General features: G+C 38.6%; 1 pseudogene; it reads left to right on the top strand.

Moving 5' to 3' along the window:
- Nucleotides 1–4,387: 4,387 nt before the first annotated feature.
- On the top strand, nt 4,388–4,486 carry LOC132305624 (small nucleolar RNA R71; annotated as a pseudogene).
- Nucleotides 4,487–15,607: the final 11,121 nt, after the last annotated feature.

Raw genomic sequence — 15,607 nt, 5'->3', positions numbered from 1 at the left:
AAACAGCCATGTCTGTATATGATGCCCTACAGAGAGTGGGATATGTGTCCTGTAGCTCTAGAGGGCAGACATGTGGACAGTGGCACGATCTGGACAGAGTGTCCACTGTGATAGTGATAGTATGGCCTTCAATGGTAGTCCGCAGCTCTGCCAGGTTACTCGGGGGGATGGAAGAACATCCGGACCAACCTCTGGTACACTAGGTATGTGACAAGGGTAAGAATGGCTACAAGGCCCCTCCGTAATATATTATCATATGTTGATCGGGTAAGTACTGATCGGGCAAAAAAGTTTGTATCGAAGACTGACTCGTGCACCACTCAAAAGCGTGAGTATCTATGTAATGGCCGGTCTAAGTGTTGGGCTGGCTGAGCTGGCTGTGGTGATGGAGATGGTATATGCTCAGCCTCAGCGTCAACCTGGGAAGAAGATGCCTCGGCTGAAGACTGTAATTGACTATCAGCTGGAGACTAAGGTGGATTGGGCTCTACTAGCTCCTCCTAAATGGGGTTTTGGGCATGAGATAGACCTGCCTCGTCATCCAAACTCTGCCTGTCCCTGCGGTGATAGTGCCCGCGAGTTACAGTCTTGACCCTAGCCATGGTCTGCAAAATAAAAGGAAAACTTACAAAATGGGAGTCAGTGCCAGCATAAAAAATTAAAGCACAGTTTATAGAATCATGTATGTCAAATAGTATAGACAATAGGAATATGAATCTATGCAAGTGACAAGGAATAAGTGACATGATGTGAGACATGCTAGACAGTATAAGTATGGAATGCATCCAATGTGGAAAACACAGGCATTGGGCATGTATGAGATAGCATGAAACACAAGAGATGGTGTGTGAAATGTGTGAAGTCTATCTATGAAGTTCGATCGATCACAAAAATATGAGATCGATGCAAGTTTGATCGATCAAGAATAAGTGAGATCGATCTGTTACAGATTGATCGAGTAAAAAGTTCGATCGATCGAACTGTGACGGGAAACTCGAAAAGTCACAGATCTGTGATGTGGATGGCGTGGGGCCTTCACGAACATGGTTGTGGGCCCATTAACACAACAAACATCAATCCTAGTCACTGGATTCGGCCCATAACTCCGAAAATCAAATAAAATCCAAAATCTATACAAAACATAAATACATATATATACATATATATACACAGAGCTCAAAGCTTCATCAATGGAGATATTCATCATCATAACAACTTAGATCTAACATTTAGAGCATGTATTTATCAAATTGAAGCTTGAAATCACAAGAGTAGGATTCGAATCTCACCGGAATCAAGAGAGAAGTGGAGATGCGAATGAGATCTACTATGGAAGAGAGAGGATCGACGCCTAGGATGGTCGCCGAAGTCTCGCTGGAGGTGGAGAAGAGTTGTATGTAGCAGCGAAGGGTGAAACGAGGGTTTGAGATCGATTCTTGTGAAATCGATCGAATGACCCTAAATCGATTTTTAAAAACATTCCCTTGCCATTTTGATCGATCGAACTGAATCCTCAAATCGATCGAACTGACATCGATCTCTCCTCTTAAGTGACAAAATATTTTTGGGATTTTTGAAAAATAAAAATAAAAATAAATAAAATTATTTTTAGGATTTTTGAAAAATATTTATTTATTTAAATTATATATATATATATATATTTGAAATCAAGAATTTAAAACAAAGTCAAGGTTGAAAATCAAAGAACAAAGATCGATCTCTAGAATACCTTCGATCGATCGAGATTGCATAGATTTGAAGAAATGTTTGATCGATGAGACAGAGAGGCTTTTGGATGTAGGTGGATGCAGGTTCAAAATTTTTCTAAGTGTTGGAACTGCAGATTGATCCAAGATAAAGTTGGATCGATCGAAGAACTAAAGATCGATCTAGGAACAAGTTCAAACGATGGGACAGAGAGCTGAAATATGCAGGTTTTGTTCAAATAATTGGACAGAGAGTGATTTAGATGCAGGTTTGATGCAGGTGGGAACTTCGATCGATCGAACTCATTTTGAGATTGATCGAACTTATGCAAAATGCTCAATTTCAATATAAAAGTGCATGCAATCCTAATCACAGTTCCTAGCAATGCATATGAACCCAAAGCCAATATCTAGACTTCGCAAGAAATGAAATTAAAGACAGAAATGAGGGAGGAATAGGGTTTTGACACCCTATGAAATGTCTTGCTAGTCTTTAACGTCTCTAGCAAGACGTTGGACTCTTTTAGCCAGGATTAAACATCTTGTAGTGCATCCCCTCCTTGATGGGGTGATAAGTGTTTTGAACTCCACCCAACAAATGGTTTTTTAAAGAACTTGTTGGATTAAGCTCAAATGACGTTTTTGGTCCTTGGTCAAAACAATCTTTGGGCTTCCACACCCTTTCAAAACAAGATTTTGAAATAACTTTCTTTGGTTTCAAGGTTGAAGATGGACTTTTCGAAACTTTGGTTTCACACAAAAACTCAATTCCTTCTCATTTAAGGTCATGATATTTCTCTACAACATTCACTTTTTCATGCTTGTCAAATGAATTGGGGGTTGGATTAAAGATATTCAACTTCACCTTCATGTGGCCAAATGAGATCTTTATTATCCCCGGCCTACAATTAATGTTAGCATTCGTGGTTGCCAAGAAAGGACGGCCAAGGATAACGGGAGTTTGACTCTTAGGATTTGGAACCGGTTCTGTGTCAATGACAACGAAATCAATGGGAAAGAAAAATTTATCAATCTTAATCGATACGTCCTCAATGATACCCTTAGGCTTTTTGATTGATCGGTCGGCAAGTTGTAAAACTACCGACGTCGGTTTCAAGTCTCCTAAAGCCTAATTTGACATATACCGAGCATGGAAGAAGATTAACACTTGCTCCAAGAAGAGCCCGATTAATGATATGATTTCCAATAATGCATGAAGTGGTAGGTGAACCAGGGTCCTTAAACTCTGGAAGAGTGTTATATTGCAAAATTGAGCTTACTTGCTCGGTTAAGACCACTTTCCTAGGTGCTTGGCTTTTGTTCTTCCTCTTTTGGGTGCATAAGTCTTTTAAGAACTTGGCATAAGCCGGAATTTGCTTGATTGCATCCAAAAGTGGAAGATTGACTTTTACTTGCCTAAACACTTCCATGATTTCATTAGCTTTGGCCTTTTGCTTGTCAATTGAAATGGATCCTTTTAAGGCATCTGGAAATGGAGCTCTTGGCTCAAAAACCTTTTCAGAAATTTTCTTTGAAGTCTCTTCAACACAAGAAGTTTTGAAATCATGTTGCAAATATTTCTTTTCAAAATCACTTTTTAAATCACTTTTCAAGATATTCTCATTCGAAAAATCATGCATATGCAATGAATGAGGAATAGGATATGAAATGGGACGGGTGTTAACTTATGGTTGCACTGGTTCACTCTCTTCATTGGACATACCCACTTGGTTGTCCACAATCTTCCCACTTCTCAAGGTAGTCACCGCATTGACATACTCTATTGTGTGACCTTCCGATGAGGAATGAGTCTCTACAACACATTGTTGCTTTTGTGGGGCATTCAAAGGCATTTTCCCTTTCTCTTTAGCATTAGCTATTTGCCCTACTTAGGCTTCTAGCTTAGCAATGGATTGAGAATGAGAATGAAGCAATTGAGTGTTAGCCTCTTGAGTGCCTAGAGCGGTTAAAACTTTCTCTTCAAAAGTGTGACTCCTAGCATTTCCTTGAGAATATGATGGTTGATTAGGAAAATAAGAATTAGAGAATTGGTTTCTTTGTGATTGAAATGGTTTATATCCTTGGGAACCTTGGCTTTGCATCGGAGGTGGAATATATTTCCCTTGGAAACCACCTTAGGGAGGGTTTGAGCCTTCCCCTTGGTTTTTCTAAGAGAAATTCGGGTGATTCCTCCAACTAGGATTATAATGATTGCCATAAGGATTGTTCCCTTGATTAACAAAAGTTGCATTGACTTATTCATGATGCTCACTTTGCACATGTCCATGGGGACAATTGGAAGTAGAATGTAAAACACTTGAACAAGTCATATATGTCTCATTGGATGCATGATGAGAATGGTTAGGGATGGAAGATACTTGATTTGTCGAGTTTTGGTTGATCAAGAATTGATCAAACCTTTGAGATAAGGATTTCATCTTGGCGGCTATTTCATTGGAATGGTCAACTTGATGTAAGCCAACACTCTTCCTTCCACTTGAATTCCTACCATTGTTGGAAGATAAAGTTCGATACAAAGAATTCTCACTCATGCTCTCATAAAGACGCCACACGTCATCCTCATGCCTATCAATGTAAGAGCCACCCATGGAAGCATCAACCATGCCCTTGTAATTATCCGATAAGCTCTCAAAAAATATTGAACTAATTGCCATTTAGGCATGTCATGATGTGGACACTTCTTAAGCAATTCATTGAAGCGTTCCCATGCCTCATAAAATGTTTCCCCATCCCCGTGTGAAAACTCCCTAATTGAAGTTCTCATGACATTGGTCATAGAAACTGGATAGTACTTCTTCAAGAACTCTTGTTGCATTTCTGCACAAGAAGTTATTGAAAAAGGTCTAAGATTGTTAAACCAATATTTTGCCTTGTCTTTAAGGGTGAATGGAAAAAGTTTAAGCCTTAAGACCTCTTTTGGCATGTCCGTGTATCTGATGGTGGAACATACTTCAAGAAACTCATCCAAATACTTGTAAGGTTCTTCACTTGGAAGTCCATGATAGTTATGAAGCATTTGAATGGTTTGTTGTTTGATCTCATAGTGGTGTGCTTTAAATGGTGGCAATTGAATGCGTGTGGATGCATTGTATTCATTAGGCACATAGTGATCTCTTAAAGCAAGGGGAGGATTAGCAATTGGAGGTGCAACATGGGCACCTTGATTGCCTTGAATGATGGGAGGTGGTAGAGTATAGATTGGCCTTGGCATTCCCAATGGAGCTTGGCCTTGTTGTTGTGGAGGATGAACAAATGGCCTCGGCATGCCTAATGGTACTTGCATGTTATCATGATGCACATTGGGGTGAAGGATACCTTGTTGGTCTATGTGACCAAGGTCCTCCACATGGTCCTCATTATGTCCTTCCAATGATGAAATGGATTGACTAGAACTTCCTCTTCCCCTAGGGTTTCAAACAATGGATTCAAGATAAAAATTTAGAGGGACAAGAGTGGGTCTCAATGATCTACGACCATGCATGCACAATGCAACACAAACAAGAAATAATGACAAACAATTCACCTTCACAACAAATCAACAATCAATAAACTTCCTCCACATACAATGTTCCCATACTCCCATGCTATCAACAATATGCAAAGAAAAGTAAATTGCCTCCACGTGGGCTCACGATTTATCTAAGAATTGAAATACAAGCCTCCACACGGGCCAATGATTTAACTAGAGATTGAGTAAGAAAAAGCTCACAAAGGTCCTTTAGCACTTCAACTCCAAAAAAATTTTTTTAGCTATGCAAATTTTTTAGAATTTTGCCTTTTTCCTTTGCTTTGCTTAGCTCCTTGCTTGGATGCTCTTTTACTCACCTTCTTGCTCAATGCCCCTAGTCAAACAAGAACCAACACAATAAGTAACCAAAATGAAATTAAAGTAAAGACACAATCAAAAGAGTACTAATTCCTAGTTGATTCCACAAATACGACGTTACCAATCAATCCCCGGCAACGGCGCCAAAAACTTGGTGGTTTGTAGCACCCCGGCCCAAAGTTTGCACTAAAAGATAGTGGTGTAGAGCTATGATGAATGTGGCCAAGTTTTACATTTAGAAATTGCTACTACTACCTTTCACTAAAAATATAGCTAAGGCAAGTAGGGATCGTCCCAAGGGATTAAGGGGTCGTACTAGGTTAAGAATCAAGATTAGGGTTAGTAGGTCAAGTGATCAAAAGATTAGATGGTGGTTGAATTATACTAAGACGCAATTTAAACTAAAGTAAAGAATAATGCAATAAAGAGAATAAAAGAGAGAGAGAGATCTTGGGATTTAGAGATCACCACTAAGCATAGCTTTTCTACACCCTTAATGAATGATTAATGAGGGGAAAAACATGTATTGCAAGAAAGTGTGTGTGTGTGGTTGTTTCAACAAGCATGGATCACAAATTAAGCATATATTGTCTAAACAACATGGTGGATTGCACAACATATCAAATTAAGCCATTAATCCTTTCTTTAAGCTCACAATCCAAACACATCACAAGGTTAGAGATATATGTTACTTGCTTTCATAAGTATGGAACATCAACAACAAGCATGGATTGTCCTCCCATTTAACATCTCAACTACAACTACACTACAATTAAGCTAATGACATGAAATTAAACTAATTAAACTAAGGGAGAGGTACAATCCATCAAAAAATGAGTATGAACCATCAAATAAACCACAAGAACATTCCATTAAGCACTATGTCTTGACAATCTCTAGATCTATAGCATTAATACACATAGACATGCATCAACAACACAAGAAATGGAGACAAACACATGAACATCTATTCTAACATACATAGACATATGGATAGAATGAAATGATCAATTGGAAGCATTAAACCATATAAATCATTGAATAAACAAGATCTATATATATAAAGTGTCAAAACATGTATCACAATACAAATCCCCTCAAAAATACATAAATCAAGATGTAGAAAGCATGATTAGGGCTAACTTTAGCCCCAAGAGGATGTCTAGCCACTCATGGATGATGTCTTCCAACCCTCAAGGGCAAGCTCAATCGAAGAAATCTGCTCCTTGGTTGATGAAGAACCTCCAATGGTGTCTCTAGCCTCTTCTTCTCCTTTACTTCCTCACTAAGAATTCTCTCCAAAGTCTCTAATTCTCCCCTCTAAGTATATCTCAAAAAGTGGCTCATATTCCTTATATAGGAAGGTCAAATATCACCCCAAATGAGCTGGGCTCGTACACCAAATATTCCTCCAATGATTGGATATGAGACAACTTTTAATGAGCTGGAATTTAGATTTTCTTGGGATTTGGGAAGTTCGATCGATCGAACATGGCTGAGATCTATCGAATTGAAGCTGGATCGATCCTCTATGGCGGTGCTTTTTTGGATAAAAACAAATCTGAGATATTTTGAAGATATTTTTGGGAAAAGGACAAAAGTGGTTGGTAGGGTGGTACAGCTAGATAAGATCAATCATTTGGATAGGACACGATGGTTTGATCGATCAGAGAATGAAGTTAGATCGATCGAACTTTGAGATCTTTGAATAGGGATAAACATGGCTCAGATCCATCTTGAAGTGCTGAGATCGATGAAAGTTAGATCAATCAAACTTTTCTTGAGATCGAACGAAGTTGCTAAAATTCCACCCTTTACTTCCTTTTGCTCCTCTTTGCTGCACTTTGTTCATTTCTTTGATTCATCCCAGAATTGCTTAATTTCTACTCTTATTTGGCTAAGTTAGCTTATTTTGGGGATAAGTACATGAAAATGGAAATAATATGAAATCAATACAAAGCGAAAAAATAAAATAGATAAAGGTTCTAGAATGCCTAAGCTTAAGGGTTTAAATGCGCACTTTTCAGCGCTCATCACTTGTTCTCAGGACCTTACCTCAAAGGCTTCACTCCCACAGAGTCAATATAGGTGCTGAAGCAATTGCACGAGGGGGAGTGTGGGAATCACTCTAGGGGCAGGTCATTAGCTCACAAAGCCTTGACCTAGGGTTATTTTTGGCCTCAGATAGCAAGACAAGTAGAGGAGTACTCCAGAAGATGCGATAAATATCAGAAGTATACCCACCTCGTCCATCAACCTCCAGAAGAACTGTAAACAATGAGCAGCCCATGGCCCTTCACTCAAAGGGGAATGGACGTAGTGGGGCCTTTACCCCCAACCGCTTCACAAAAGAGGTGAGAAAGTTCATCTGGAACAACCTCATATGCAAGTTTGGAATCCCACGATCAATTATTATGGATAACGGTTCAAACCTGAACAATCAACATACTTAATGGTTCTTCGACAAGTATGGGATTGATAAAAAAATGTCAGTTCTGTACCATCCGCAGGGAAATGGGCAAGCAGAAATAACCAACAGGATAATTTCTACTTGCATTAAAAAGAAACTTGAAGATAAGAAAAGAAAGTGGCTGGATGAATTGCCGAATGTCATATGGGTATACAGGACTATTCCAAGACGCCCTATGGGTGAAACCCCCTACTCTCTAGCTTACAGAACTAAGGCCGTAATCTCAACGAAGATAGAAGCACCAACCATTAGAAGCTTAGCATGGGGGGTGGGGGGGGGGGGGGGCAGAGACAAATGATCAACTTCTAGAGCATAATCTAGATCTTCTTGAATAGAAGAGATAAGCTACAACCATTCGGCTAGCAGCGTACCAACAAAGATTGATGAATAGCTACAACAAAATAGTTAGACATAGAAGCTTTAACCCACGAGACCTGGTACTCTTGAAGTCAGAAAAATATGTTAGAAAGTTAGAACCTAATTTGGAAGGTCCGTAGCGGATCTTGGATATGGTTGGGAAAGGAGCATACAGACTCCAACACCTGGATGGCACTAAAATAGCCAAACCAAGGAATGCGATGCAATTGAAAGGTATTTTCAATAAAACAATCGTACAATGTTTTCTAATACTTTATTTGGTAAATGAATAAATTTGTTCTTGTCTTTTCTTCAAAAGTCCCACATTGAACAAAAATAAGATTCATAGTTATTATTTAAATAAAAGTAAGCTGATCTATAAATAGTTAAAGGGTCCCTTAGATAGTAGGCAACCTACAACAAAGTGGCCCACAATCCGAGGTCTCCCCTTCACACCCTTTTATTTTTTTTTCTAAAACAAAATTATTTTATCTGCAAAAACGATGTCCCATATCGTTTAAAAAGCAAACCTTTATGATGTTTTTATAACATATATGGTTCATTTACAAATCAGCGAGTGGGACCACTTGACAATGGGAACCCATTGATAGTAGACCCACTATCAAATGCCCCATTGTCAGAGGTCTGCACTACGATCCCCCCACCTTTTTAATAAAGTTGTCTCCTTTTTTTAAAACCAAGGTCCTACATCGACCAAAAAGGGAAAATCCACTTTATTATTAAAATATAACCTGACAATTATAAATTCAGTGAGTGGGGCCCCTTGATTATGGAAACCCACTGATAATAACAAACCATTATCAAAAGGCCCATAATCAAGACACTCACCCCACAACCCCTCCTTTTGGATTCGTATTTTTTCAAATAATGGAGTTGTTTCCTTTCAAATAAGTGTCCTACATTGACTAAAAAGGAAACTCTTTATCTATTATTAAAGTAGAACCATTTGCCTATAAAATCAGCGGGTGAAACTCCTTAATAATGGAGGCCCATTTGCTAATGGGCCTCCATTATTAAGGGAGAGACCCGCGTTGATAACGGTGGCCCATTATTAAGGGTCTCTCCTCGCATCCCCTCCCCCATTTTTTCACTAGGTTCGGACCGATTTTTCACGAGGCGAATAGCAAAAAAAAATAAAAATAAAAAAAAAGGCCGAACGGTCACAAGAGCCAATTGCAACAAAAGCAAAGGCCCGAAGAGCCGTACGCCATATCAAAAATTTGGCTAAATCTAAAAAAGCCGAACAGCCCCAAGTGCCAATCGCAACATGTCGTGACCCTGGATTTTTTAACCCAGTGTCCTGTGATGAACTGAAGATTAACCCAATAATGGATCTAGATGCGGAAGCAAAAGAAACAAGACAATGGTCTCTCAAGGTATATCACACCTCTAAGACCCTAAGATGACCTTCTATGAGGTCACGAAACCCAAAGGAATACCCGGAAGCAAAAGCTAGAATGAAAAGGGGTCACTTGGTACCCTAAGGCACCAATGACAACCAAAAGAGCAAGATCTAGTTTAAACTAGACCATGTGTGCCATAGAATGGCTTAAACAAGATAAACAAGGTCCTATGGGAACAAATAAATGAAGTTAACCTGTCTAGGCAACAAACCAAACAAAACCCACAAGGCAGCCCCATTTCAATCGACCGAAATGGAGCTTCGGTTGGCCAAAGTAAGTCAGAAAAAATGAGAAGAATGAGCCTTCATTTTGGTCGACTGAAATGACAAACCGGTCGACCGGCTTGTGGCTCGAGATGAAAAATGGCTACTGGAATTGAGTTTTCATTGTTCAATTGAAATTCAAAGGGTATTGGTCGACCGAAACAAGCCACCAGTTGACAGAAACAGGTCGAAAATGTGAAAATCAAGCCTATTATGCACCAAGGCTGAAAAGAATTCCTAAGTTTCAGTTGCATCCCCCATGGCATGATCAAAATACATTATATGCTAATATGTGATTGTAATACCCCTAATTTTAAAAGGATAGTTATGGAATTTATTTAAATTGTTTAATTTATTTGATGTAATTGTTGGTTTATATAATTGTTATTTAATTGAATTTTTGTTTTGCTTTAATTGTTTAATGGATTTTTTTTTGTTTTATTTTAAATTGGTTGCTTATATTAGATAATATTTATTGGAATTAAGTTAAATGTTTTATTTTATTAAATTAGGTTTTCATCAGTTTTGGAAGCCACGTATTTATCCGACTTGTTTTTCTGTCTAGTATTAGGATTAGGGTTTAACTGCACCTAGGTTTAGTTGGCCTATATATATATCTGTATAAGGCTGCCAAGGGTTTAGAACCCTAACCACATGTATTGGAGGCAGAAGAATCAGGGGAGTTAGGAGCAGAGGAGAATTACTGTAGTTCGCCGGAGAAAGTAATTCACCGAAAAACTTAGAAGAAAGACGTTGAGATTTTTGAACCGAATCTCACAGGCAAGTTCTAATATTAACTCTATCTCTTTGGCCTATGTTCTTTGCATCCCTAATTCAATTCCAGGATGAAATAAATTTAATTTAATTTGTTTTAACTTGGTTTGCACGGTTATTTGGTTTTAAAACAGTATGTGTTTTCTGTATCTGCAACTTGTTCATTTTTAAACGGTTTTGCATAATTCTTGTTCTAATGGTAACTGATTAATGTTTAATGAGTTTAAATAGTTCTAGAGGACTTTTCTTTGCATCATTAACACAATCCTAGGAGGAAGTAAACAGTTAAACTAATTTTTGGTTGCATAGATATTGTTCAAAATCGTGTGTGTTACCGATTGGGTTTTTAGCTTGTTTTTATTCTGTTTGGAATAATTCTTGTTCCAATTAGTTTTGATTAATGATCAATGAATTTAATTAATTTTGGAACACCCTAGGACTTATTTTATTCTGTAATAAACTTGGGTTGAAGGAACAAAGTTGTTGGACACCGCCGGAAGTGGAGAAGAAGATGCACAGGGGAAGAGCCTGCTCTAATTTGAGTAGAGCAGGCTCTACCTTAGGTAGAGCAGGCTCTTTGGCCTTTAGAGGTGGCTCCACCTTATGTGGAGCCGGCTCTACTAAATGGTAGAGGCGGCTCCACCTTGTGTAGTGCCGGCTCCTTCAACGGTTATCAGTTTTTCACCTTTTCAGTGATAGTTTTGGCTACGAGTTTTAGAATTTGGTGTTTCCAGATGCTATTAGGAGCTATGCAGTGATGTTTTAGTAGCATCTAAGTCCTATTAAAAATTTTGAGGGTGTGATAATATATAATAAATTACAAAGAAATTGGTAGATTTAAACCGTTATAGTTTCACGTGAACTTATGGACTGTTTTTGGAGGCAGAGGATTTTAAGTGAATTACCCCATGAGTTGCAATTTATATGGGAATGGAAATATTATTTAATCATGTTTCTGTAATTTAAATTAAGTATATTAGATTACAGAATGATTATATATTTATAAGTAACAGTAAGACACCTTTAAGGAAGTTTACATGGTTGAAATTTTATAGATGATTCAAGTTGATTAATTTTAAATTAGCAATTGAAATAGGAGTTTGACTTGAAAGTCATATAACAGTGGTATGAGATTAAGCCTGTTAACTAATATAAATTCAGTTAATGCTTAATAAGAAACTAGTTGATATTTACCAAGAACTATTTATATCAACTTATGGAATGTTGTGGAGTAATTACAAGTAAGCATGTATATACTGTTATTATTATAATTATGCTTATTGTGAGTTACAGAATGATTATATTTATTTCTCTACGTTTTAAATTGTAGAGAATTATATACTGGATGTTTTGAACACGCATGCTATTTATACAATCTTCAAATGCTTATGTTGGATATGTTGATATTTACTGTAATTTATATTGTCAACACTGGATAGATGGATGGTATACACCATTATGGGACGGTGACATACTAGGGGGATTAGCTCAAAAATGCTAAGTCTTACCTACTCTGGATTAAGGGATGGATTAACTACAAAAGTTAAGTCCTACCTGTATTTTGTGTTAGATCACTAAATAGTTGAGTGACACTTTTGGTTTGGAACAGATTTTAAATATATTTTTATGGTGCCACGATATGAGCCTGAGTCTCAGAGTCGTTGGCTAGGGAGCGTATATGCATTGGGATGCATAGCTGGCTATGATGGCTAGATGTGTACCCTGTTAGGTCTAGGTAGTCATGCCCACTTCAGGTGCGTTTTGTATGGTGCCTGCTAGTCAGGTTGAGATGGGCCTGTAGTCCAGTGAGAGTCCTGTAGTGTGATTTTATATATATGTATCTACGGACTATTTAGTTATTGTTGGATTGGTTAGGACGTACATGCGTATCGGGTCTCTGCTTGGGTAGTAGTAGTATACAACTTGCTAATGGGCCTGACCCACTTATCATTTTGCAGGTATTGAACGTTTGAGGTCTTAGGGCTTGTTCGAGCTGAGCAAAGACAACCTTCCATTCTACCAACGACGTAGGACTTCTTTCCAGATATTATTTGGGTTTTTATCTTCAGTTATTTACTTTCGTTCGGTTTGGGTTTTTTCATAGGGGTCCACTAGAGATGGATTCCCGAGTTGTAAACTTATGGAGTTTGGATTGTTAGAGTTTAAATATTTATATTTAAGGATTTTTAATTTAGTATTCCTTCAGCTTATTATTATTATTTCTTAAATTCATTTTATATTCTGTGTTCGGTTAAATATTAATTGTTTGGTATCCCTCGAATCTGTGCTCGGACTTGATCACCTGTGGCTCTAGAATTGAGGGGTACCACAGTTGGTATCAGAGCCACTCCAGGTTCAAGTGCATCTAGGATTCTATCATATAAGACTTCTGCGTAGCGTTCTCTCTTCTTTAGAGCTTTAAGATTAGGATTCGTTGAATTCCTTTACGGTCCATTTATAATCGTACTGATGTTTGCCTTTCTATGTTTACAGTATGGTTAACGCTTGAAGAAGACAGAACATTAATAGTCGACTGAGGAGACTGGCATGTAGGCAGCAAGAACGCCTGCGGCGTCGGTAAGTGGGGGAAGAGCAGCAAGTGCCTAAGTTTCAGGAGGAAGATGGCCAGTTGCAGATAGAACATGAGGAAGTTCAGCATACTCAGCAGTCTCAGTATTAGGCCTACAATCAGGGCCGGGATCCAGAGGATTCTCCTCAGTTAGTTTACATCATTGCTCAGGCTGTAGCTGTAGGCATAGCAGCGGCACTTCAAAGTCAGGTACATGTTCAACAAACACTTGAAGCAGTACCAGTGGTGCAGAATGTGGTTAAAGTTCATTGTTTTGGCTGCGAAGAAGATGGGCATACATCCAACCAATGTCCTGAGTTAGCCCAGAGACAGCAGAATGGGGTACCACAGGCAGAACGGGATCAATTACGGTCTAACCAGCAGAGGAGGCCGTTTGGTACTTTTAGGGGTACTTGCTATACTTATGGAGAGTATGGTCACACTGCTAGGCAGTGTCCTAGATAAGGAGGTATTAGGCCGTCCCAGCAAGGGGGTACCAAACCACAAGGAGGATGGCTCTTTTAAGAATGATTTTTAGTTATTAGTAGTAGAGGAGATTTTAATAAGTATGTAGTACGGATTTAATCACGTACACTAGGATTATGTTAAAGAATATTTACGATTATTCGTTTGACAGTTTATGGTTTGGAAAAGTTCTTAATAAAATGAACTAGCAGTTTTAGCTATTTTTGAATTATGTTGTGTGATAGTATTTTTGTGGTATATGTGGTTCTTATTAAACTATATTAGGATGATTGTGTGTATTAATAGATGATTATCCAGTGGAGTGATTGGGGTTTGTGGAACAGGCAAACAAATAGTTGCTTGTAAATACATGGTGTGGAGACAGGTTGATTACCAAGAGGTTTACAAGAGAACTTGTTTAAATCAATATGGTAGGTTTGGTTTAGAAGGAGGCATTTCCAGGATAGAACAATAATCTAAAAATGGGACGATTACGAAGCATTTCATTTTACTTTATGTGTTTTGCTCTATGAAGTATTTAAAAACATGGGATTATCATAGATGGGGTTGGTGACAAGCATATACAATAGACCTCAGGATATTTCTACATTGTTGGGTAATACTTCCATTTTTCATGAGAGTGATGTGCCTGTGACACTAGATATTGGTAGACTCGGATTTCTAGCCAATCTTTTGTCCTGGACATGCACACTTATGACGGGATACTTGGGATGGATCGGTTATCACTGCCATGCTCAAGTTATTTGTTTTGGATGGGTCTATTGTGGTTACCATACCTAGTCAGGATGTTTACGTCGTTGCTATGCCACGTTTTAACGGGGACACTAGCACTTATTTGTTTCTGATAGAGTAGGAAATAGAGGAGATGATTACTATATCATTGGATAGCATACAAATTGTACAAGACTTCCCGAATGTATTTCAAGAGATTCCAGGGTTGCTGCCGAGTCGTGAGGTCGACATTGTGAAACACTTAGCTCCAGGCACTACGTCTATTGCTAGGGCACCATATAGGATGGCACCAGTGGAGATGCGTGAGCTGAAGGATCAGATTCAGTAGTTACTCAGCCAGGGTTTTATTCGTCGAAGTACTTCACCCTGGGGAGCGCCAGTATTTTTTTTTTGTGAAGAAGAAGGATGGTTCGCTTCGCCTGTGTATAGATTACAGGGAGTTGAATAAGGTTACTATTCGTAACAAGTATCCGTTACCCAGGATTGATGATCTTTTTTGTTCAGTTGAAGGGAGCTGCGTACTTCTCTAAGATTGATCTGCGGTCTGGATATCATCAACTTCGGGTTCAGGAGCAGGATGTTTCGAGGACAGCGTTTCTCACTAGATATGGATCGTATGAGTTTCGGGTAATGCCGTTCGGGTTGGCTAATGCACCAGTGGTTTTCATGGATTTAATGAATAGAGTCTTTAGGGCCTATTTGGATCAGTTTGTCATTGTTTTTATTGATGATATCTTGATCTATTCTCTGTCGGAGGACAATCATGCGAGATATCTTCGCATAGTATTGCAGATGCTTCGTGAACACCAGTTGTTTGCCAAGTTCAAGAAGTGTGAATTTTGGCAGTGGGAAGTGAAATTTCTGGGTCACGTGGTGTCCGAAAGGGGGATAGCAATAGATCCAGCCAAGGTTTCAGCCGTGGTTGAGTGGGAACAGCCTGTTTCACCTATCGAGATTTGGAGTTTCCTCGGTTTGGCGG

The sequence above is a fragment of the Cornus florida genome, unplaced genomic scaffold (genome assembly GCF_030987335.1).
Source record: "Cornus florida cultivar Cherokee Brave unplaced genomic scaffold, ASM3098733v1 CherokeeBrave_3.0.0_Hap2_Chr04, whole genome shotgun sequence".
Classification (NCBI taxonomy): Eukaryota; Viridiplantae; Streptophyta; class Magnoliopsida; order Cornales; family Cornaceae; genus Cornus; species Cornus florida.
The sequence above is the reverse complement of the archived record's forward strand: the minus strand, read 5'-3'. Positions and strand labels throughout refer to the sequence as shown.